We start from the raw sequence: 24495 nt of genomic DNA on the forward strand, positions 1-24495 counted from the left end.
AAGGCAAACAACCTCCAAAAAGAGATGCATGCGACCTTACAGTTAATGCAAGAAATGATGCAGAAGAATCATCAAGAAACAAAAAACAACCTTGATAAGCTAAACAAACAAATGTTCGACATAAAGACAGAATTTGAGGTTCACCAACAAATGATCCTTAAAAATGAACAAAAAATTCAGAAGGTGGAAGATCAATCAGAAGATACTGAGAAAAACATTGAAGCACTAATGACAGAGAAGGAAAGATTAGAACAAGCAAACCAAAACTATACAGAGCGGTCGCTGCTTTGGAAATGGAGAAGGCAGTACACTGTTTGAGATTTCAGAACATACCTGAAGATAAAGAGGAAAATATAGCAGAGGTGATTATTAATCTATTATCAGAGGCCCTAGAAATGGAAAGACCGGAGATGCAGCAAGAAGTAGATGAAATATTTAGAATGAATTCAAGAAATGCAAGGAAACACAAATTGCCCAGAGAGCTCCATGTAAGATTTATAAAGAAAACAATGAGGGATGAGATATTAAGATGAGTTAGAGATGATCCATTACAAGATAAAGAAGTAGTAGTGCTGAAACAGATTCCCAAAAGAATAAGGGATACTCAAAGACAATATCATTTCTTGACAACAAAGCTGATTGCAAAAGGAGTAAATTTTAGATGGCTGATGCCAAAAGGGATTTTAATCAACTGGAATAACACAAGATATCGTTCGGACTCAATGTGGAAGGCAGAGGATTTTGATGAACGATATAGAGCAGGGCTTTTCAACCTTTTCATCCATTGTACCACTTTTAGGATATGGCAACATCCGAGTACCACCTAGCCCAGGGGTCGGCAACCTAAAAAAGAAAAAGAGCCACTGGGAACCGGTTCCATCACAAATTAAAAAAAGAGGGAGCCGCGTGCGTGTGTCCATGCACGTGCATGCGCAAAAAGGTTTTTTGCGCATGCGCGGACGCACGCGGCTGCCATTTTTTTTAAAAATGAGATGGAACCGGTTCCCGGTTGCCCGACGGCGACGGCCCGTCTGCAAAGCTGCCGCTTTCGGCAGCTTTGCAGACGGGCCCGTGGCAGCTTCCTGAAAGAGCGGCGCCCCTGCCCATTCCGAGAGGTGCGCGCGCACCTCTCCGAACGACCGGAGGTGCGCGCGAACCTCCGCGCGAATGGGCAGCGGTGCCGCTCTTTGAGGAAGCTGCCGCGGCCCGTCTTGTGAAGCTGCCGAAAGCGGCAGCTTCCTGAAAGAGCGGCACCGCTGCCCGTTCGCGCGGAGGTACGCGCGCACCTCCCCAAAGGTTTGGGGAGGTGCGCGCGCAACTCCGGTCGTTCGGAGAGGTGCGCGCGCACCTCTCGGAATGGGCAGGGGCGCCGCTCTTTCAGGAAGCTCCGCGGCCCGTCTGCTAAGCTGCCGCTTTCGGCAGCTTCACAAGACGGGCCGCGGCAGCTTCCTGAAAGAGCGGCACCGCTGCCCGTTCGCGCGGAGGTACGCGCGCACCTCCCCAAAGGTTTGGGGAGGTGCGCGCGCAACTCCGGTCGTTCGGAGAGGTGCGCGCGCACCTCTCGGAATGGGCAGGGGCGCCGCTCTTTCAGGAAGCTCCGCGGCCCGTCTACTAAGCTGCCGCTTTCGGCAGCTTCACAAGACGGGCCGCAGCAGCTTCCTGAAAGAGCGGCACCGCTGCCCGTTCGCGCGGAGGTACGCGCGCACCTCCCCAAAGGTTTGGGGAGGTGCGCGCGCAACTCCGGTCGTTCGGAGAGGTGCGCGCGCACCTCTCGGAATGGGCAGGGGCGCCGCTCTTTCAGGAAGCTGCCGCGGCCCGTCTGCTAAGCTGCCGCTTTCGGCAGCTTCACAAGACGGGCCGCGGCAGCTTCCTGAAAGAGCGGCACCGCTGCCCATTCGCGCGGAGGTACGCGCGCACCTCTCCAAAGGTTTGGGGAGGTGCGCGCGCACCTCCGCCCATTCGGGGAGGTGCGCGTGCACCTCTCCAAACGGGCGGTGCCACTCTCCATTTGGAGAGGTGCGCGCGCACCACTGCCCGTTGCTCTTGCTGGGAGCCGCAAGAGACGGCTCAAAGAGCCGCATGCGGCTCCGGAGCCGCAGGTTGCCGACCTGTGACCTAGCCTAGCAAGGTGTCAAAAACTTGATAACCATCAGGATTCAACTTTTGTCTTTGTGTGTTGGAAAAATATCTTCTGAAGTGTAGTCAAAAAGATATGTGTATTTCCAAATACTTTGCTACTTTGCTTTCTCTTCCTAAAGCAACTTCTTTCCTTGTAACAGAAGGCTGTTAACTATGTAGAGCTGCTGAGATATCAACCTCTGGATTTTATTGCACAATAATGTTTCTGGGTGCACGCACATTTGATGATTTTTGTGTCATTAGTTACCTATCACAGATTTCTGAAGTGTATTCTTTAAATTATAAAGCATTTCTGGGAGAAAGAACACAATATCAACAAGGGGATGGAAAAAGCCAGAAACAGACAGAACAAACAATAGAGGAAACAATTACACAGGTGGAAGAGGAAAATGAGAAGATGAATCAAGAAGATGAGGGAATAGTAAAAGAGCAGAGGATTACGAGATCAACAAGACCTAAATATAAGTAAACCAATTGAAGAAGAAAAATGGATTTTTTTCAGTGAATATAAATGGATTGAATTCCCCATCAAAAAGGAAAAGAATTTTCAAACCACTACAGAAATTAAACATTGATATAATTTGTTTGCAAGAGACACACATAAAAAAACAACATCATAAATTTTTGGAAAATCCAAAACTTGGAAAACTTTATTATAAATCAGCTCAACAAAAAAAAAAGAGAGGAGTAGTTATATATGTCAAAGAGACAAGAGATTCCAAAATGACTTATGCAGATGAAGAAGGAAGAATATTATTGGTAAAAATATTTTTAAATCAAAAACAGATACTTTTGATAGCAATACATGCCTTAAATAATAAACAAGAAGAATTTTATCAAAACCTTCACAGAAAAATAGTAGAAATGGAATATCAAAATATATGCTTAATTGGGGATTTCAATGCAATAATAGATGGGACATTAGACTATAAAAGCAGTAAATCAGGGAAACAAGGAAGAAAAAGATTATATCTGGAGAGAAAGAAACCCAGGAAAATCACAATACACATTTTATTCTAATAGTCATAAATCTTGGTCCAGAATTGATATGATTTGGATGACACCTGAATTAAGGGTTAAAATGCAGAGAACTGAAATAGAATTAGGTACTTGGGCAGATAATAAACCCTTAAAAATGGTGTGGAAAGGAATGCAGGAAAAATTAAGATGGACTTTGAATCAATCTATATTAAAAGAGAAAGAATTTATAGACTTAGTAACAAAAGAAATGGTATTTTTCTTCAAAGAAAATAAAAAAGAAGATACAACATTAGAAAATGTATGGGATACAGCTAAAGCATATTTTTGAGGCGTAGCGATAACATACATGGCGAAAAAAAATAAGAGACGACAATGTCAGTTGTTAAGAGAAGAATTTTAAAAAATTAGAACTTGAACTACAAATAAACCCACAAAAGAAAATATTGAAAAGACAAATGGAAATAAAACATAAATTAAATTTAATAGAATCAGAAAAATTGGCACAACAAATTAAAAGAGCAAAGCAAAACTTTTTTGAAAATATAAACAAACCAGGAAGATGGTTAGCTTATAAACTTAAAAAACAGGAGAAAAAATTGATAAACAATTTAGTAGATGAAAAAGGCTGTTTACAATTTAAAAATGAAGAAATAAAAAAGATAATTAAAGAATACTATGAGAAACTATATAATAATAATAATAATAATAATAATAATAATAATAATAATAATAATAATAATAATAATAATAATAATAATAATAATAATAAGTTGGAAGGGACCTTGGAGGTCATCTAGTCCAACCCCCTGCTAAGGCAGGAAACCCTATACCATTTCAGACAAATGGCTGTCCAGTCTCTTCTTAAAAACTTCCAGTGTTGGAGCATTCACCACTTCTGGAGGCAGGTTGTTCCACTGGTTAGTTGTTCTAACTGTCAGGAAGTTTCTCCTTAGTTCTTGGTTGCTTCTCTCCTTGACTAGTTTCCATCCGTTGCTTCTTGTCCTGCTTTCAGGTGCTTTGGAGAATAATTTGACTCCCTCTTCTCTGTGGCAACCCCTGAGATATTGGAACACTGCTATCATGTCACCCCTCATCCTTCTCTTCATTAAACTGCACATACCCAATTCCAGCAACCGTTCCCTATATGTTTTAGCCTCCAGTCCCCCAATCATCTTTGTTGTTCTTCTCTGTACTCTTTCTAGAGTCTCAACATCTTTTTTACATCGTGGTGACCAAAACTGGATGCAGTATTCCAGGTGTGGCCTTACCAAGGCATTGTAAAGTGGTATTAGTACTTCACATGATCTTGATTCTATCCCTCTGTTAATGCAGCCTAGCAGTGTGTTGGCTTTTTTGGCAGCTGCAGCACACTGCAGTCCACTAGGACTCCAAGATCTCTCTCACAGTTACTGCTATCGAGCAAGGTACCACCTATACTATACCTGTGCATTTGATTTTTCCTGCCTAAATGTAGAACCTTACTTTTTTCACAATATGAAAGTGGGAGAAAGTGACTCAATATATGGAAGAAAATAATTTACCAAAAATTCCAAAAAAGTTTAAGACTACGGTATGTTAAATGAAAAAATAACAATGATGGAATTGACAGAGGCAATGAAAAGACAAAAAAATAAAAAACACTGGGACCAGATGGACTCCCGGCAGAGTTTTATAAATGTTTACAAGATATATTAAGTTCACCATTGAAAAATGTATGTAATTAACTTCTATTGGAGGCAAAACTCCCAAATTCATGGACGGAAGCTAATGTTACTTTGATACCCAAAGAGGTCTCAGATCTGACCCATATCAAAAACTATAGACCGATATAATGTGGACTATAAAATCTTCACTTCAATAATAGCTGAGGCTGAAAAGACTTTTGACTGAATTTATATACCCAGATCAAAATGGATTTTTGCCAAAGAGATAAATAAAAAAATAATTTGAGGGTAATACTAGATGCATTGGAATATTATGAACTTCATCCAGGGAAACAACTAGCACTAGTATTTTTAGACGCCCAAAAGGCATTTGATAATGTTCCTTGGCAATTTATGATTCAACAATTAAAACAATGGACTTTGGTCCAAACTTTATAAATGCGATTCAGACAATATATCAGAAACAATCAGCAAATGTAATTGTAAATGGGGATTACACAGAGAATTTTGATATACAAAAAGGCACAAGACAAGGATGTCCATTATCCCCATTGCTATTTATCTTAACTTTGGAAGTTTTAAATAGAAACATTAGGCAAGATCCAGAAATTAAAGGATTGAAAATAAAAGGTGAAACCTACAAACTGCAAGCATTTGCAGATGATTTGGTATTCATTCTAAAGGAACCTTTAGAGACATTCCTAAACTGTTGGAAAAGATAGAACAATTTGGAGAGATAGCAGGATTAAAGATAAATAGAGAAAAAACTAAAGTGATAGTTAAAAATTTTACAGATAAACAAAAAAAGCAATTATCAGAAAAAATAGAAAAGGTCAAATATTTGGGAATATATTTGACAGCAAGATGTTCAACAATAAAAGAAGATAGTTACATTAAATTGTTAAACCAAATAAAGATTTGGAAAAATGGAAGAATCTTCAACTGTCAATGTTAGGAAGAATTGCTACGGTGAAAATGAATATATTACGAAAAATATTTTTATTTCAAACAATACCTATAAAACTGGAGGAAAAATTCTTTGAAGATTTAAACTCTCTAATTTAAAAATTTATCTGGCAAGGAAAGAAAACTAGAATTAAATTGAAAATGTTAAAAGAAGCCAAGGGAAATGGAGGCTTTGGCTTGCCAGATTGGTTTTTATATTATCAAACATCAGTGTTAACATGGATAAAAGAATGGATAACTCCTAAAAATAAAAGACTGCTGTATCTGGAGGGGCATGACCGGCAACTTGGTTGGCATGCTTTTCTATGGTACGGGAAAAATAAAATACATACCGTATTTTCCAGCATATAAGACTACTTTTTAACCCATGAAAATCTTCTTAAAAATCAGAGGTCGTCTTATACGCCGGGTGCTGAAAATTTAGGGACAGGGCTGGCTGGAAAACCTGGAGCGGATCTCCCATTTAGTCTGCGCAGGGAAAGCGGGACCAATTGGAGAAGTCTGTGATTTTTTACAGGCTGGGGTCTGGGCATCTTTCCTTCTAAAGTTGAAGAGCAGCTGTAGCATATCCCAACTTGAAAGGCAGGTGGGGAAGGCAGCAGCCAGAGCAGCGGCTTAGCTCTAAGGACACATTTGACTCAGGAACTAGGCGGGCTGGCTAGAAAACCTGGAGTGGATCTCCCATTTGGTCTTTTTTTTTAAATCCCGTTTATATCCTGCCCTTCTCCGAAGACTCAGGGTGGCTTACAATTTAAAGCACAAATCAATGTGCTTAGCAATAGCCTTCATTCTGTGTATATGCCTGTTTATTAGGGCTTTCACACACACCCCAAGCAGCATTATTACAAAGTCAGCTTATTGCCCCCAACAATCTGGGTCCTCATTTTACCTACCTTGGAAGGATGGAAAGCTGAGTCAACCTTGAGCCTGGTGAGATGCGAACCTGCACTAATTGCAGGCAGCTGGTGTTACTTAAGGCTCTGCGCAGGGAAAGCTTTAGAGTGAATTAGGAAAAGTGAAAAAGTGAATTAGGAAAATAGGGAACAGTTGCTGGAATTGGGTATGTGTAGTTTAATGAAGAGAAGGGTGAGGGGTGACATGATAGCAGTGATCCAATATCTCAGGGGCTGCCACAAAGCAGAGGGAGCCAAGCTATTCTCCAAAGCACCTGAAAGCAGGACAAGAAGCAATGGATGGAAACTAGTCAAGGAGAGAAGCAACCTAGAACTAAGGAGAAACTTCCTGACAAGTTAGAACAATTAACCAGTGGAACAACCTGCCTCCAGAAGTGGTGAATGCTCCAACACTGGAAGTTTTTAAGAAGAGACTGGACAGCCATTTGTCTGAAATGGTATAGGGTTTCCTGCCTTAGCAGGGGGTTGGACTAGATGACCTCCAAGGTCCCCTCCAACTACTACTACTACTACTTCTTCTTCTTCTTCTTCTTCTTCTTATTATTATTATTATTATTATTATTATTATATTATAGTTTAATCTACTTGCACTGTTTTATGTTTACATGTTTGATGACAGCCTTATGTTTATAAGTGACAGTTTTCCTACTAAGCACTTGCATGTCATAAGCATTTGAATTAAAATTACCATATTAAAATCAAATCTGATGTTTTTTAATTTTTCTTTGGTGTGCGTTGGAAGAGGGGTAGTCTTATACGGTGAGTGTAGCCCAAACCCTATAATTTAACAGGAAATGTAGGGGGTCGTCTTATACGCCCAGTCATCTTATACGCCAGAAAATACGGTAAATACTTCCAAAAGCACTAAATTAGAAATGCATTACTATTAAGATACATATATGGTTGGAAAAGATGACTAAAAACAGATTTTAAACCAGAACTGTTTTTGTTAGGAATATTAGGAGTTAATTATAAGGAGACCAAATATTTAATATTACATATATTAACAGCAGCGAGAATTATATTTGCTCAGTATTGGAAAAATGAAAATTTACCAACTGAAGTACTAATCAAGAAAATTTTAGAATGTGCAGAAATGGATAAATTGACTTTAGAGATTAAAGAGAAGGAAGTTCAGTTTACTTTAGAACATGGGATAACTTCTATCAATGGCTAGGAAAACGAATTAGGGAGAAAGGAATATATTACTTTGAATACATACTAGTAAGAAGAATGTTACGGATTGATTAATATTATCTATGATAATCATACTACTGTTATCTACCACTATACTAATTATTATTAGTTAAAAATATGTATCCAGACAATATTCTGTTTGCTAAATATTTTTTTTAATCCCATTTATATCCCGCCCTTCTCTGAAGACTCAGGGCGGCTTACAATCTAAGAAGCACAAATCAATGTGCTTAGCAACAGCCTTCATTCTATGTATATGCCTGCTTATTAGGGCTTTCGCCCCCCCCCCCAAGCGGCATTTTACAAAGTCAGCTTATTGCCCCCAACAATCTGGGTCCTCATTTTACCTACCTCAGAAGGATGGAAGGCTGAGTCAACCTTGAGCCTGGTGGGACTTGAACCTGCACTAATTGCAGGCAGCTGGTGTTACTTAAGGAGGCATTAGCCCACTGCTCCACCAAGGCTCTTTTAATAAATATTGAAAATGTTACTGGGGAATAACCCCATTGTTGACCCCAACCTTGACCCCAACCCCAGCCTAAACCCTAATCCCAATCCTGACCCCATTTTATTCCTAACCCTATAAAATCCAATAAAATTCTTTTTAAAAAAAGAAATGCATTATTATTAACTTGGGAAAAATAAAATGTAAAATTTATTTGAAAATTCCAGGTTGGCTTTCAACAATGGAAGCATCGTACATGCAAATCTAGTCAGTCTCGATAAAACACAGACATACAAAGATATTCTAAATTCTGAAGGGAACTTAAAATCCAGGCAAGAGATGGAAAATCAGGGCATCGATTTAACATGGTGGTCACATTTACAAATGCAAGTCAGATATCATAAAGACTTTTTTTCTCATAGAACACTCAGAATGGAGTTCCGGCACCTTTTTTGGATGGAACCTTATAGGGTAGGCAAGGCGGGTTGTATGATGTGTGAATTCCGGCATCTTTTTCCTTTAGAAAAAAAGCACTGGATAAAGATATTAAACAGTATGGATTTTACCAAGAACAGACTATGCTTGATCAGACATTATTAACTTCTGATGAAAAGTTAATCAAAAAAATGTACAATTTCTTATTAAATTTCAAAATGGAAGATGAACAAGTAAAAGAGACAATGATAGTATGGGCAAAGAATTTTGGATATAATATAGACTTAGAAAAGTGGCAAAGTTTGTGGGAAAGAAACTATAAATTGACAATGTCAGCTTTATATAAGAAAACTTATATAAAATGTTTTATAGATGGCATTTGCCACCAACAAGCTTAGCAAAAATGTTTAAAAACATGTCAGAGAAATGTTGGAAATGTAAACACAAATCAGGTACTTACTATCATATGTGGTGGACATGTGTTAAAGCATGGAGATATTGGGCAATAATCTACACTTGGTTAGAAAAAAATGTTAGAGAAACACATAGACTATAAACCTGAATTTTTTTTTACTAGGTATAATGCCACAAAAACTTGATAAACAAAGTACAAATTTGATTCTACATGTGATAACAGCAGCAAGAATTATATTTGCACAATACTGGAAGAACGAAAAAATACCACCAGAAGAGGAAGTAATCAAAAAAAAATATTAGACTGTGCAGAAATGGACAGACTTACTTTAAAGTTGAAAGAAAAAGAAGAAACAGAATATTTTCAAACTTGGGTTGTATTTTATCAATGGTTAGAGAAAAGATTTGTTGTTGTTAGCTGTGAAGTCGTGTCCGACCCATCGCGACCCCATGGACAACATTCCTCCAGGCCTTCCTGTCCTCTACCATCTTCTGGAGTCCATTTAAGTTCACTCCTACTGCTTCAGTGACTCCATCCAGCCACCTCATTCTCTGTCGTCCCTTTCTTCTCTTGCCCTCAATCTTTCCAAGCATTAGGCTCTTCTCCAGTGAGTCCTTCCTTCTCATTAGGTGGCCAAAGTATTTGAGTTTTAGCTTCAGGATCTGGCCTTCTAAAGAGCAGTCAGGGTTGATCTCCTCTAGGACTGACCGGTTTGATCGCCTTGCAGTCCAAGGGACTCGCAGCAGTCTTCTCCAGCACCAGAGTTCAAAGGCCTCAATTCTTTGGCGCTCAGCCTTTTTTATGGTCCAACTTTCACTGCCATACATTGCAACTGGGAAGACCATAGCCTTGACTATACGCGCTTTTGTTGACAGGGTGATATCTCTGCTTTTTAGTGTGCTGTCTAGATTTGCCATGGCTTTCCTCCCGAGGAGCAAGCGTCTTTTAATTTCTTGGCTACAGTCCCCATCTGCAGTGATCTTGGAGCCCAGGAAAATAAAATCTGTCACTACCTCCATTTCTTCCCCATCTATTTGCCAGGAATTGAGAGGGCCGGATGCCATGATCTTGGTTTTCTTAATGTTTAGTTTCAACCCAACTTTTGCACTCTCCTTCTTCACTCGCAACAAGAGACTCTTCAGTTCCTCTTCACTTTCTGCCATTAGAGTGGTATCATCTGCATATCTTAGGTTGTTGATATTTCTTCCAGCAATCTTAATTCCAACTTTTGATTCATATAGCCCTGCCTTTCTCATGATGTGCTCTGCATATAAGTTAAATAGGCAGGGCGACAGTATACAGCCTTGCTGGACTCCTTTCCCAATTTTGAACCAATCAGTGGTTCCGTGTCCAGTTCTCACTGTTGCTTCTTGGCCCGCATATAGGTTTCTCAAGAGACAAATAAGATGGTCTGGTACACCCATCTCTTTAAGGACTTGCCACAGTTTGTTGTGATCCACACAATCAAAGGCTTTAGCATAGTCAATGAAGCAGAAGTAGATGTTTTTCTGGAAGTTTCTAGCTTTCTCCGTGATCCAGCGTATGTTAGCAATTTGATCTCTAGTTCCCCTGCCTCTTCGAAATCCTGCCTGTACTTCTGGTAGTTCTCGATCCACATACTGCTGAAGTCTAGCTTGTAGGATTTTAAGCATAACTTTACTAGCATGAGAAATGAGTGCAATGGTGCAATAGTTTGAACATTCTTTGGCACTGCCTTTCTTTGGAATTGAAATGTAAACTGATCTTTTCCAATCCTGTGGCCACTGTTGAGTTTTCCAAATTTGCTGGCAAATTGAGTGCAGCACTTTTACTGCATCGTCTTTTAAGATTTTGAATAGCTCAGCTGGAATACTGTCACCTCCACTAGCTTTGTTGTTGCTCAGCTTTTCTAAGGCCCACTTCACTTCACATTCTAGGACGTCTGGCTCGAGGTCAGTGACCACCTCATTGTGATTATCAGGGACGTTAAGCTCATTCTTGTATAGTTCTTCTGTGTAATTTTGCCATCTCTTCTTAATCTCTTCTGCCTCTGTTAGGTCCCTGCCATTTTGGTCCTTTATCATGCCCATTTTTGCATTGAACGTTCCCTTCATCTCTCCAATTTCTTGAAAAGATCTCTAGTCCTCCCTATTCTATTGTTTTCTTCTATTTCTTTGCACTGTTCATTTAAGAAGGCATTCTTATCTCTTCTAGCTATTCTCTGGAATTCTGCATTCAATTGGGTGTATCTTTCTTTTTCTCCCTTGCCTTTCGCTTCCCTCCTTTCCTCAGCTATTTGCAAACCTTCCTCAGACAGCCATTTTGCTTTCTTGCATTTCTTTTTCTTTGGGATGGTTTTGGTTGCTACCTCTTGTACAATGTTGCAAACCTCTGTCCATAGTTCTTCAGGCACCCTGTCTATCAGATCTAATTCCTTAAATCTATTTCTCACCTCTACTGTTTATTCAACAGGGATGTGATTTAATTCATACCTGACTGGCCTAGTGCTTTTCCCTACTTTCTTTAGTTTAAGCCTAAACTTTGCAATGAGAAGCTCATGGTCTGAGCCACAGTCAGCTCCTGGTCTTGTTTTTACTGACTGTATAGAGCTTCTCCATCTTTGGCTGCAGAGCATATAGTCAATCTGATTTCTGTGTTGACCGTCTGGTGATGTCCATGTGTAAAGCCGTCTCTTGGGTTGTTGGAAAAGAGTGTTTGCTATGACCATCGTATTCTCTTGACAAAATTCTATCAGCCTGTGCCCTGCTTCATTTTGTACTCCAAGGCCAAACTTGCCTGTTATTCCGGTTATCTTTTGGCTTCCTACTTTAGTATTCCAATCCCCCATGATGATAAGGACATCATTTTTTGGTGTTAGTTCTATAAGGTGCTGTAGGGCTTCATGGAATAGGTCAATTTCATCCTCTTCAGCACCGGTGGTTGGGGCATAGACTTGGACTACTGTGATATTGAATGGTTTGCCTTGGATTCAAACTGAGATCATTCTGTCATTTTGAGGATTGTATCCTAGTATTGCTTTTCCTACTCTTTTATTGACTATTAAGGCTACTCCATTTCTTCTGAGGGATTCTTGCCCGCAGTAGTATACCTGATGGTCATCTGAATTAAATTCACCCATTCCTGTCCATTTTAGTTCACTGATACCTAAGATGTCGATGTTCAGTCTTGTCATCTCTTGTTTGACCACGTCCAGCTTGCCTTGATTCATGGTATGGAGAAAAAATCTTTACAGCATCGGACTTTCCTTTCACCACCAGACATATCCACAGCTGAGCGTCCTTTCGGCTTTGGCCCAGTCACTTCATTCTTTCTGGCGCTACTAGTACTAGCCCTCTGCTCTTCCCCAGTAGCATATTGGACGCCTTCCGACCTGAGGGGTTCATCTTCCAGCATCATATCGTTTTGCCTTTTGGTACTGTCCATAGGGTTTTCATGGCAAAGATACTGGAGTGGTTTGCCATTTCCTTCTCCAGTGGATCACGTTTTGTCAGAACTCTCTGCTATGACCTTTCCGTCTTGGGTGGCCCTGCACGGCATAGCTCATAGCTTCATTGAATTACGCAAGCCCCTTCGCCACGACAAGGCAGTAATCTATGAAGGGGAGAAAAGATTTAGGGATTAGGAATTTATATTAGATTACCCAGAGATGTGGTTGTTTATTTTACAAAGAGAGCGATTAGAAATGAGGTTATTCAAGCCTCCTACAATACTGAATTTGCAATTGCTGAGCAAGAAGTCTTGATTTTAAAAGAGATCCCTCCAAGAATTTTAAGTAGAAGGAATGAATTTGCTTTTTTGGCACAAGAATTAAGACATGATATCAAGTTCAGATGGGAGATACCAGTGGGTATGGTGGTGACCTATGAAGGTATGAGGCATCGTCTTACTACGGTGATTCAGGCATGTGATTTTTATAGTAATGTTTTAAAAGCAGCCCCCATACCACTTTTGGAATCTACAAAGAAGAAAGGTGAGGGAGAGTCTCAACGACAGAGAGAATTTACAAGGTGCTGAAGGAACAATGCAGACAGATGAGAAAGTTACAGGAGTGGATCAAATTTCAGTATCATTGGAGAAGGCCAGAAATTGGAGGAGGCGTGCTGCTTCTAGTCGAATGAGACGAGCCTGAAGATTTAGTTGTATAACTGAAGGAGATAATAATGCAATAAGGGAAAGTTTTTGGATTTAAGTTTAACATACAAAAATTAAAATGTTGTTTAAGAATATGATAGCATCATAAAAGGCGGTTTTAGAAGAGTAAACGGGAATTGAAATTGTTAAAAGGGTTAAATATTTGGGGATATATTTTTCACCCTCAAATGTAGAGTTATATAAAATAATTATGTTTTGGAATTTATATTAGTGAATAAGATACTCAGACAACACACTTTTGTTGAATAATTATTATTGAACTCTGTTCAAAAATAATAAAACTTTTTTAAAAGGTTTTCTTATCATATTGGTACTTTATCCAGTTGCCTGTTCCAACTGCCATTTCTGATCCTTCTTCTAGAATAGCTGAAAACTAATACTGTAATATGAATCTACAAAGATTATCCAATAAAAAAGCAGTATCATTTCTGAGCACACACTCTATGCATGCACATATTATACTCAAAATTCTAAGAAATGTCAAGCTGCCAGATAGAGATAGAGTAAGAGAGAGAGAGAGAGAGAGACTGTAGCAAGCTTAAAAAGTTTCAGTGGTTGCTATCTGGGAATAGACAGATGCATTAGATTAGCTAGAAAGCAATTCCTTATTTTGCTGGCTTTGCAATAAGATATTTAAAACATCAAATAAAATAAAACAATTGGTATGTCAGAACCAGAGCTGTATATGTCATGCTATTTTTAAAAATGCTATCAGTTCTGCAGAATAAATTAAACCCCAGAGGTCACAATATGATAGTAACAGGCTCATTTCATGATCACTATTAACTGCTCTGGGTGCAAATATAAACTAAGGCCAGCAGGTCAGTGATCATTCTGGACTTAGTGGATTGTGTTTGATAGGTACTGCAATTACTCACCTGTAAAAATGTTTGCCTTGATGCAAAAGAAACTCATGGGGAGAACTGAATACCATCAGAGAACTGTTGAGGGTGTCACTTTACTGGCAGCCCCCAGAGCAGAACAGGACTTTAGACTGAGTCATAAGTTGTGCAGCTGTATATCTTGAGAATTTACCCTTCAGAAAGAGCAGACAGTGTCAGAGGACATAGAAACTGAAAAGACCTAAACCCATGATTCCAGGCATCATGCCATTGAAAGAAACACCAGCACGAATCGTAATATATGGTCATAATTGTTCCCCACTTCTATTATTATTAGAATAGTGGATATGATCTACTATTCACAATTTAGAAAAAAAACTTCCTAAGTTATTGACAAATAATGATCTTAAACATTCCAAAACGTTCCACAAATATGTTAATCTATATTCTCAAAATTCTATTCAGCATTGCATTTCGAATAGTACTTCTGTAACCTTCAAATAATTATTTGGAAATGCACATCTAATTCATTTGATTTCTAGGTGAACATATGTCAGAGGATTTGGCTGCAAACCATCTAATTAGTGTTAGTGTAAAGCTAAAATCTAATATCACAAATGCTAATAAATACTACCTCCTTTGTTAGATTTTATATTTAATAAGCATCCACAATTCCACACAAGACAGGATAAATATCTCAACCACATAAGGCAATTGATAAGTAAATCAATCTAGCCTAGAAATCTAGGTGAAATGTAAATATTAATTTATCCATGAGATTGAGACAGTTATTTAGATTTAGACATGGTGTTTCAGTATCAGGCATATGACCTACTTATGTCAAAAAAATAACAATACTGGATTAGAAGAAGCCAGTAAGTGGGACTTGATTACTGAATGGAGAGGGCAATCCGCACTAAAGTGAATACAGGAGAATTAAATAGAAAAATAAAGTTCCTAGAGATAAATTAACCTAAGAAAAAAGTTTTTTATTAATTAAAAAGAGGTGGATAAAATTATCCAAACATTATGATGCTCATTAGGGAGAGATTCTCAGCCTTTGACTATTGTGGTTAGGATCCATCCCAAAGGCAGGAATAAAAAAAAAAATCAAAGGCGAGAAACCTTTTCCAGTGCCGCTCTTTAAACTGGAAGACACAGCACCATGAAATGGCTTCTGAGACAAATGCATTTTCCAAAGAGGCATCCTACAGAATAGACAGTCCAGACCAGGGGTCTTCAAACTCAGCCCTTTTATGACTTGTGGACTTCAACTCCCAGAATTCCTCAGCCAGGCACGCTGGCTGAGGAATTCTGGGAGTTGAAGTCCACAAATCATAAAAGGGCCGAGTTTGAATGGACTTCAACTCCCAGAATTCCTCAGCCAGGCACGCTGGCTGAGGAATTCTGGGAGTTGAAGTCCACAAATCATAAAAAGGCCGAGTGTGAAGACCCCTGGTCCAGACCATGGCCTCGTGCCCGACTCTCCCCCCCTCCCCCATTTCCAACCCTCTCCTTTTAGCAATCCCCGGGGGGGGGGGCACAAGTGGGCTCCCTCATCAGACACGCCCGTCTGGACCCAAGGAAAGCACTTCCCTGGGTCTTCCGTGAGCCGGTCTAGCTCGCAGGAGAAGCCGATGGAGAGAAAGGCCAGGAAGAGCGGAGAGCGCCTCTCCCTCGCAGCACGTTCCCCGGGCCAAGGATGCGCGCAGGAACAAACAAACAAAGAAAGAAAGGAAAGGACTGATCCGGCGGGGAGAATCAGCTCGGCGTGGCTACGACGCCCCTGGCTAGCAGGAGGCAGGCCGGCTACATCGGGGTCGGCAAGAGAAGTCGGACCGCTCGGCGGTTCGGCAGTCACGAAGATGGTTAGACTCGGGGAATGAGGGCGAGGGAGGGGCCAAGAGGCGGGCAACGAGATGCTGGAGAAGGCTCGGCGCTCTCCAGCGCTCTGGATGCATGGGAAGCCCGAGCAGCTCTTCCCCGAATCCCCCTCCCGCCTCCTCTCTCCTCTTCTGGGCTGGGGTGGGGGGGCGCCTCCTCCGCCGCCTCTCCCCCCCCTTCCTTTCTCTCCTCCGCACCCCTCGCCGCTCCCGAGAGCTGAATCGAGCCAACTCTCGGAGGGAAGCAGCGAGTAGAGCAGCGGGGTCCCGGCGCCCTCCTTGTTTTCCACTCAGCGTAATACCGAGGCGCGCCCACGCGGCGCTACGCACGTACGCCGGCTGCTCCCCGCCTGTAGGCGCCGGCAGACAGTCCGCAATGGCCCGAGGCGCACGGGGCAGGGGTGGATTTCGCGCGGTGGTGCCACCTGCGCGACCGGCTCGGCGACATCCCGACCAGAACAACACCCCCCCCCCAGCCCCGCACCCCGGTCACCAAACCGAGCATCTCTTGCGAGTAGCTACCTGGGAATAAATAATAATAATAATAATAATAATAATAATAATAATAATAATAATAATAATAATAATAATAATAATAATAATAATAATAATAATAATAATAATAATAATAATTTTATTTATATACCGCCCTTCTCCCGGAGGACTCAGGGCGGTGAACAGGGCAAGCATAAAAAATACAGAGATACAAAAGTTACAAAGGATTAAATATATGCCCATTAAAAACTGTAAATACAAATATTAAAATAACAGTAAACCCCCCCCCCTCCATCCCCCATCAGGCCATCCCGCCGCACTCATGCCCTGACCTGGGGGTGGCGACGGCCGAGCCGGATTCCTGCTGCAGCCTCAGACAGTCGGCCGGTCCCGGTGCGCGCTGCGAGCTGTGGACGCTCCTGTCCGGAGGCGATTTAGCCCCCGTAGCTTCAGAGCAGCGCTGCTAGCCGGTCGGTAAACACGTCACTGACTGCCCGGCTGAGCCAAGCGGGACCGCCCGAAGGTTGGGTCCTAGCGCCTCCCAAAGGCTCCTTCAAAGGCAGAATTTTCCATCCCTCCCCGAGTCGGAGCAGGCGGACAGCGATTTGGGGAACCACAAGGAGAGATGGGGTAGCAAGTTGGATCGGATCGGAATTCGGGGGCTTGGTTTCGGCAAGCCCAAGTCCAAATAGCTACGGGTGGGGATGGAGCAGCGGGCAAATGCTGGGCGTGGACGGCAAGTGAGGAAGTCATCCGAACAACAAGCAGAGATGCCCAGCTTTAGGGATGAGAATGGGTGGGACCAACCAGAGGAGCAAGAAAGTGATGGATGGGTGGAGGTGGGAGGAAGATATGCATCGATGGTGGGAATCGGGCATCGGGAAAGTCAAAGAAGCTGTGAGCACATGGATTACATCCGAATCAGAAAGAGCTGAACCAGGGCACTGAAGTGCATCAGGAATGATTGTGAGCCACAGTGACGATTCAAACAGTTTATCCAGGACCAGCAAGTACATAGACAGAACTAAGGCAAAAACAGACAAAGGAAATAGCAGAAAACTATACCTATAGAATCAGAATTGGATTTAGTTCAGTAGCAAAGAGGAGATGGTTAACATTCAGATTATCCAAACATTATCATGTGGTCAGACCCAAAGTAGAAATTAGAAATCTTCTAAATTCTGAAAACACTTTGTCCTGCAAACTGTTTTCAAGGTAGTAATAGAAAGAAAAGGCATGAGTAGTTAAAATTTATTGAGGCTGCTATACAATTTTGTCTGTGTTAAGAATACCCAAAATTATCTGGAAGCAGAACATTTCTTTTCACAAAGATGATCTTTACTTGGGCTTGCTGTAACAACCTCCATTTGTTGTTACAAGAACAAATATCACAATATGTCTGTGGTTCATAAAAGGTAAAATTGATTGCAGATGTTTTTTCACACTATTAAATTTTATACAATACTGCACCCCTTGTAACAATCCCCACTTAATCAAATATTTTCTACACTGATTTTCTGCTTGCTGGTAAGCTTTTTTCAGGCAAAGTACAGTGCTGCAAAGTTGTGTTATTTAGCATAAAGTGGAAAATAAGATTAATTGCTGTAAAAAACGATGTGGTATTTTTTTTCTTGTGTTTATTTTATTTGCTGGCTAAAGCCTGTAATAAAATAACATTGAATTGAATTCTTCTTATGAGAAAAAGTCAAAAACTGTTGACACAATCCCAATGATGTTATCTAATACGTGACTGCTATTAACTGGAAAGAATGATCACAATGCTACCATGATTAGCATTTATGTTAGTGAACAATTGCAAAATTGTAGCTTCAGGGTGAAATATCATCAATATGCTGATGATACCCAGCTATTCATCTCTACCCCGAACCAACCCAGTGATGCCCTCGATGTGATGTCCCGTTGCCTGGAAGCGGTACAGATTTGGATGGGAGAAAACAGGCTTCGACTCAACCCGGCCAAGACTGAGTGGCTGTACATACCGTCATCTCGTTTAGTCCAAGAGGTTCCATCTCTGACTATAGGAGGAGAGATATTACCTCCCATTGATAGAGCATGCAATCTGGGCGTCCTCCTAGATTCACGACTCAGTTTTGAAGATCATATTGGAGCCGTGGCTAGGGGGGCATTTGCACAGATTCGTCTTATATACCAATTGCGCCCCTTTTTGGACCGAGATGCCCTACGTACAGTCACCCACGCACTCGTTACCTCCCGTATTGATTACTGTAATGCTCTCTACATGGGGCTGCCCTTGAAGACCACCCGGAGGCTTCAGCTGGTGCAGAATGCAGCTGCACGGGTTGTGATGGGAGCTCCCCGATACTCCCATATTACACCCCTCCTGCGTGAGCTGCATTGGCTACCAGTTGCCCTCCGGGTGAGATTTAAGGTGCTGGTACTTACCTTTAAAGCCCTACATGGCTTAGGTCCGGGATACTTGCAGGACCATCTGCTGCCGGGAACAAATTCCCATCATCCAGTACGCTCACACAGAGAAGGCCTCCTCAGGGTACCGTCAGCTAGGCAATGTCGGTTGGCGACCCCCAGGGGGAGGGCCTTCTCTGTGGGAGCGCCAGCCCTATGGAATCAGCTCCCGCCTGAGCTTCGGATGGCCCAAAACCTCCAATCCTTTCGCCGCGGCCTCAAAACACTCCTGTTCCACCAGGCTGACCTGGACTGACAGGCATTTTAATTAATTTATATTTAGAATTTTTAATTTATTTTTAAATTCTCTAATTTTAATTTATTGCACAGATGTTCTCAATTTTATTTTTATCTTGATTTCTGTACTTATTATATGTTTTGTTGTTAGCCGCCCTGAGTCCTTCGGGAGATAGGGTGGGATATAAATCCCATCAATAAATAAATAAATAAATAAAATCCAAGCAAGTATAATTTCATTTGGATTCCATTCATGAAACAGGGACGCGGTGGCTCAGTGGGTTAAGACGCTGAGCTTGTCGATCAGAAGGTTGGCAGTTTGGCGGGTTGAATCCCGAGTGCCGCGTAACAGAGTGAGCGCCTGTTACTCGTCCCAGCTTCTGCCAACCTAGCAGTTCGAAAGCACATGAAAATGCAAGTAGAAAAATAGGGACCACTACGGTGGGAAGGTAACAGCGTTCTGTGCGCCTTTGGCATCTAGTCATGCCGGCCACATGACCACGGAGACGTCCTTGGACAAGCGCTGGCTCTTCGGCTTTGAAACGGAGATGAGCACCGGCCCCTAGAGTTGGAAACGACTAGCACGCATGTGTGGGGGAACCTTTACCTTTACCATGAAACAGGAATAATTTGATTAAGAGCCATTAGAAATACATACAAATATTCATATATCTACTGTAGTTACATATCAGTTTTATTGCTATTTTATGCATTTCTTTCAAATCATACACTTTCATTCTAAGATATAATAACTGGTATTTCTAAAGTTTAGGTACAATGGTTAATCAATTGATTAGTTATAACAACCTTTTAAAAAACTTCGAAGAAACAAAGTAAGTTCTAATGAATCAGGCCATACTGTAGTTTTGTTTTGTAATATGCACACCCTTATATAAATATATGGATGTGCAAGTCAGATCTTAAAAGAAAGTGTCCTTTTCTCTGTTATATAAACATGGTCTTTCTCTTCTATGAAAATATTTCCTGCAGCTCAAGCACCTTAGGTCAGAATAGATGTACCTTCACAATGTTGATGCCAATTTGGGATTAATCAACTCAAATTCATGTAATTAATTATATGCTTTGAAACATGTGGTAGCCCTATAGAAAATGTCATCATGAGTTTTTCTGTTACGGTTAACAGCCATTGATTAGGCCATACAAGCAAAAACTAGGAGAGTGGCTACATTTAAAAACTAGGTGCATACACTTTTTATTTTTAAAACGTAAAATAAAAAAACTGTTTACCAAGGGTTAAGATCCTCCTTCTCCCTTGGAATAGGCTGCAAATCAGAGCTTTGAGCTTCATTTTACAGAGTCTTGATATTATAGATTCTTCTTCCACCAGATTATATCACTATGTTCCTTTGCCCTCGTGCCACAGAGGATTTGCTTGCTAGCTTGGATTGTTCAGGCAGGAACTCAAGACAAGTATGGTATTTTGGATGGCAATAGTTGCCCTTTCATCTGTTGTCACTCTCCATCTGTTTATAGTGTCTTTCTGCACAGCAGTCCAGGATCCCTCTCCCATCCCCCCTTCCCCCACTTCTTTGCTTTCACTTACCCTTTGCTCAGCCAATACAACTGTGTCCCTCTTCTACCTGAGAACAGCTCCACTTTTACAACTGAGTTAAACAACATATTGATCCTCTACCTAAATCTAAAGCATCACATTGGATGGCCAGATTTTATATCATGAAGATATTAGGGGCTACAAAATGAAAATTCTCTATGATCCCAGCTCAGCGTCAAGTAATTATTTAGACCACCCTCAACCAGATTTGTTAGAATTATAACTAAGTTTTTCAGAAAGCATGAGGGTACACTGGAAAGTACAAAGCTTTGCTTTGGATTTATTGGATACTAGAGAGCTGCCAAAGACAGGACAATGATTTGATGCTATCAACTAAATGACCAGGGCCAGAATTTTCCTTCGTGATAATGATGATGATGATGATGATGATATAATAATAATAATAATAATAATAATAATAATAATAATAATAATGATGATGATGATGATGATGATGGTGATGATGATGATGATGATAATGAAATACCACGACCTGGCCATTGAAACTGCACGATTATGGATGAAATGTGTAACAGTGATACCCATTGTCATCGGGGCACTGGGAACTATGTCCAAAAACTTTGCAAAATACATCAAGAAATTGCAGCTTCCTGCAATAACTACAGTAAAGCTACAAAAAACTGTGCTACTCGGAACATCTTACATTTTAAGGAGATACCTGGTTGATACGTAGGTTGGTGGCAACAACCCGTGTCAACCATTAGTGCCAGTCAATTTGAGTGTTCAGTTGACTGAGTTTCATGTTTTATGAATCAAAGTTTTATATAATAATAATAATAATAATAATAATAATAATAATAATAATAATAAGAAGAAGAAGAAGAAGAAGAAGAAGAAGAAGAAGAAGAAGAAGAAGAAGAAGAAGAAGAAGAAGAAGAAGAAGAAGAAGAAGAAGTTGGAAGGTACCTTGGAGGTCATCTAGTCCAACCCCCTGCTCAGGCAGGAAACCCTACAACATTTCAGACAAATGGCTGTCCAGTCTCTTCTTAAAAACTTCCAGCGTTACAGCATTCACTGCTTCTGAAGGCAGGTTGTTCCACTGGTTCTAACTGTCAGGAAGTTTTTCCTTAGTTCTAAGTTGCTTCTCCCCTTCATTAGTTCCCATCCTTTGCTTCTTGTCCTGCCTTCAGGCGCTTTAGAGAAATGCTTGGCTCCCTCTTCTTTGTGGCAGCCCCTAAGATATTGGAACACTGCTTTCTTGTCCCCCCTCGTCCTTCTCTTCATTAAACTAGACATACTCAATTCCAGCAACCATTCCTTATATGTTTTAGCCTCCAGTCCCCTAATCATCTTTGTTGCTCTCCTCTGTACTCTTTCTAGAGTCTCAACATCTTTTTTACATCGTGGTGACCAAAACTGGATGCAATATTCCAAGTGTGGCCTCTTGTGTAAAGACAGATGCAAAAAAATGAGTTAAATACTTCTGCTTTCTCCCTGTTGCTTGTCACCTTCTTTCCACTTTCCCCCACTAATGGACCAATCATTTCCTTAACTTTTTTCTTGTTTTTTACATGTTGAAAGAAGCTTTTTTTTGTTATTTTTTACTTTGGTCACAAAGTCATTTTGAGCCTTAGCTTTTCTCACTTCATCTTTGCAGGCTCAGACTATTTGCTGATATTCTGCTTTAGTTATTTATTTAATTAGATTTAAATGTGCCCCTCTTTCCTTTATTTTGCTAGATTTTGAGAAATTTGGTTATTGCTGATATTATTTTTGCTTAGGTATATTAAATCTAAAATAAGAGTATATACTTCTTTACTCAACTTCATTAAATTATTAACAAAATAACAATCATTGTAATTCAAGCAGACAGACATCTGCCAATAATCCTCCCAGACTTATCATAAAAAAGAAAAAAAGTCTGAACAGTGGACATAGTTATACCTGGTGGCAGGCAGAATAGAAGAGAAAGAACTGGAGAAAATCACAAAATTCAAAGACCTGCAAAATAGCTTAATGACCACAACCAGCAGTGCTGGGATTGCAGTCACTGAGTGAAGCAATCACATAATATCTTGCTTAACAACTGCTTCACTCAATGAGCAAGATTTCAGTCCCAGAAATACTGCATACTTTCTCCTCCAAAGACTGCACATTTTCTTATCCAAATAAGAACATCCACTGAACAACTAACAAAGGTGCAGCATGTTACTATCTCTCTGAAAATAGATTTACTGCCAAAAAATACTTCTAAAACAAGTACAAGATGATTCACTTAGCTAAGTTATACCCTGCAGAGTATGGCCTATCCTTTATATTGGTAACCTAGAATCTGTGTCCCCATTTGCACCTAATCATGCATATGCTTTTTATATAGGAATTTTATGAAAGATTATTTTAATATTTTAAAATAACTTTAATATTTCAATTAGTTTTTAATAATCAAAACTAATACAAATTGAAAAAGAAGTAGAAGGTGCAGAAAAGAAAGAAAAAGGACAAAAAAAATAGAAAGCCCTGCTCTCAGATATAGACTCTTACTGTAGACTCACCCAGTAAGGACAGTCCCTTTCCTTTAATTGTTTATTAGGTTTCCTTCCTTTACTTTCTCATTGGGAAGGGAGATCAAATGTGGAATCCCCAACCCCAACTGTTTGCATAATCCTAGAACTAATTACCTCATGAATAGGAGGAGGAGAAGGAACCAGCAAGCTAACCCCAATTTTACTGGCCCTTTTATCTACCAGGCCCCGGAGCTAAGTATTCTATAAACAGAAAGGGAAGAAGAAATTGTGCACCATGCTATTTGTACTCTTCTAAATAAAACAACACTACATTGTTGGCCATATCTGTCCTACAGAAATAAGAATCATTTGAAATAATACTTTGTGCAACTAATCTGCTGCACTAATTTGTATCTCTTCGGGGTATATTTCTGGGGCAATTTCTCAGTTTCTGGTCATAAAGACTGCCTTGTCCATTATAGAGTTACTGTACAAATTTATGAGCTCTTAAGGCTAATGTAATCCTTTTCCCTAACACCCTTGCTCTTTTCATCTGGAACAGAAGATATTGCCGGAGAGAGGCTTTTAGATGTTTTTTAAAGAACCCTAGTTTTTTTTATGACAGAGCTACAAAGATGAACTCCTTCTTACAGGATCAGTGTGGGCCAAAGACCATTTAATCAGATGTATGAGCCATTATGAAGTAAAGAATGAGATATAATGAACATGTACTTGATTAACCATTGTACCTAAACTTTAGAAATACCAGTTATTATATCTTAGAATGAAAGTGTATGATTTGAAAGAAATGCATAAAATAGCAATAAAACTGATATGTAACTAGATATATGAATATTTGTATGTATTTCTAATGGCTCTTAATCAAATTATTCCTGTTTCATGGTAAAGGTAAAGGTTCCCCCACACATGCGTGCTAGTCGTTTCCAACTCTAGGGGCCAGTGCTCATCTCCGTTTCAAAGCCGAAGAGCCAGCACTTGTCCAAGGACGTCTCCGTGGTCATGTGGCCGGCATGACTAGATGCCAAAGGCGCACAGAACGCTGTTACCTTCCCACCGTAGTGGTCCCTATTTTTCTACTTGCATTTTCATGTGCTTTCGAACTGCTAGGTTGGCAGAAGCTGGGACGAATAACAGGTGCTCACTCTGTTACGCGGCACTCGGGATTCGACCCGCCAAACTGCCAACCTTCTGATCGACAAGCTCAGCGTCTTAACCCACTGAGCCAC

The 24495-nt window shown here is 40.5% G+C and overlaps 1 protein-coding gene across 4 annotated transcripts in view; it reads right to left on the reverse strand.

Moving 5' to 3' along the window:
• SLC16A3 (solute carrier family 16 member 3) overlaps nucleotides 1-16881 on the reverse strand; it is a 35324-nt gene extending 18443 nt beyond the window's left edge. For all 4 annotated transcript variants that reach the window (XR_014491257.1, XR_014491258.1, XM_083352993.1 and 1 more), the window contains exon 1: nucleotides 16861-16881. The gene's annotated coding sequence lies outside the window, so the exon portion shown is untranslated. The remainder of the gene's footprint in view (nucleotides 1-16860) is intronic.
• Between the last annotated feature and the right edge of the window lie 7614 nt (nucleotides 16882-24495).

Source organism: Vipera ursinii, assembly GCF_947247035.1.
Source record: "Vipera ursinii genome assembly, chromosome: 2".
Classification (NCBI taxonomy): Eukaryota; Metazoa; Chordata; class Lepidosauria; order Squamata; family Viperidae; genus Vipera; species Vipera ursinii.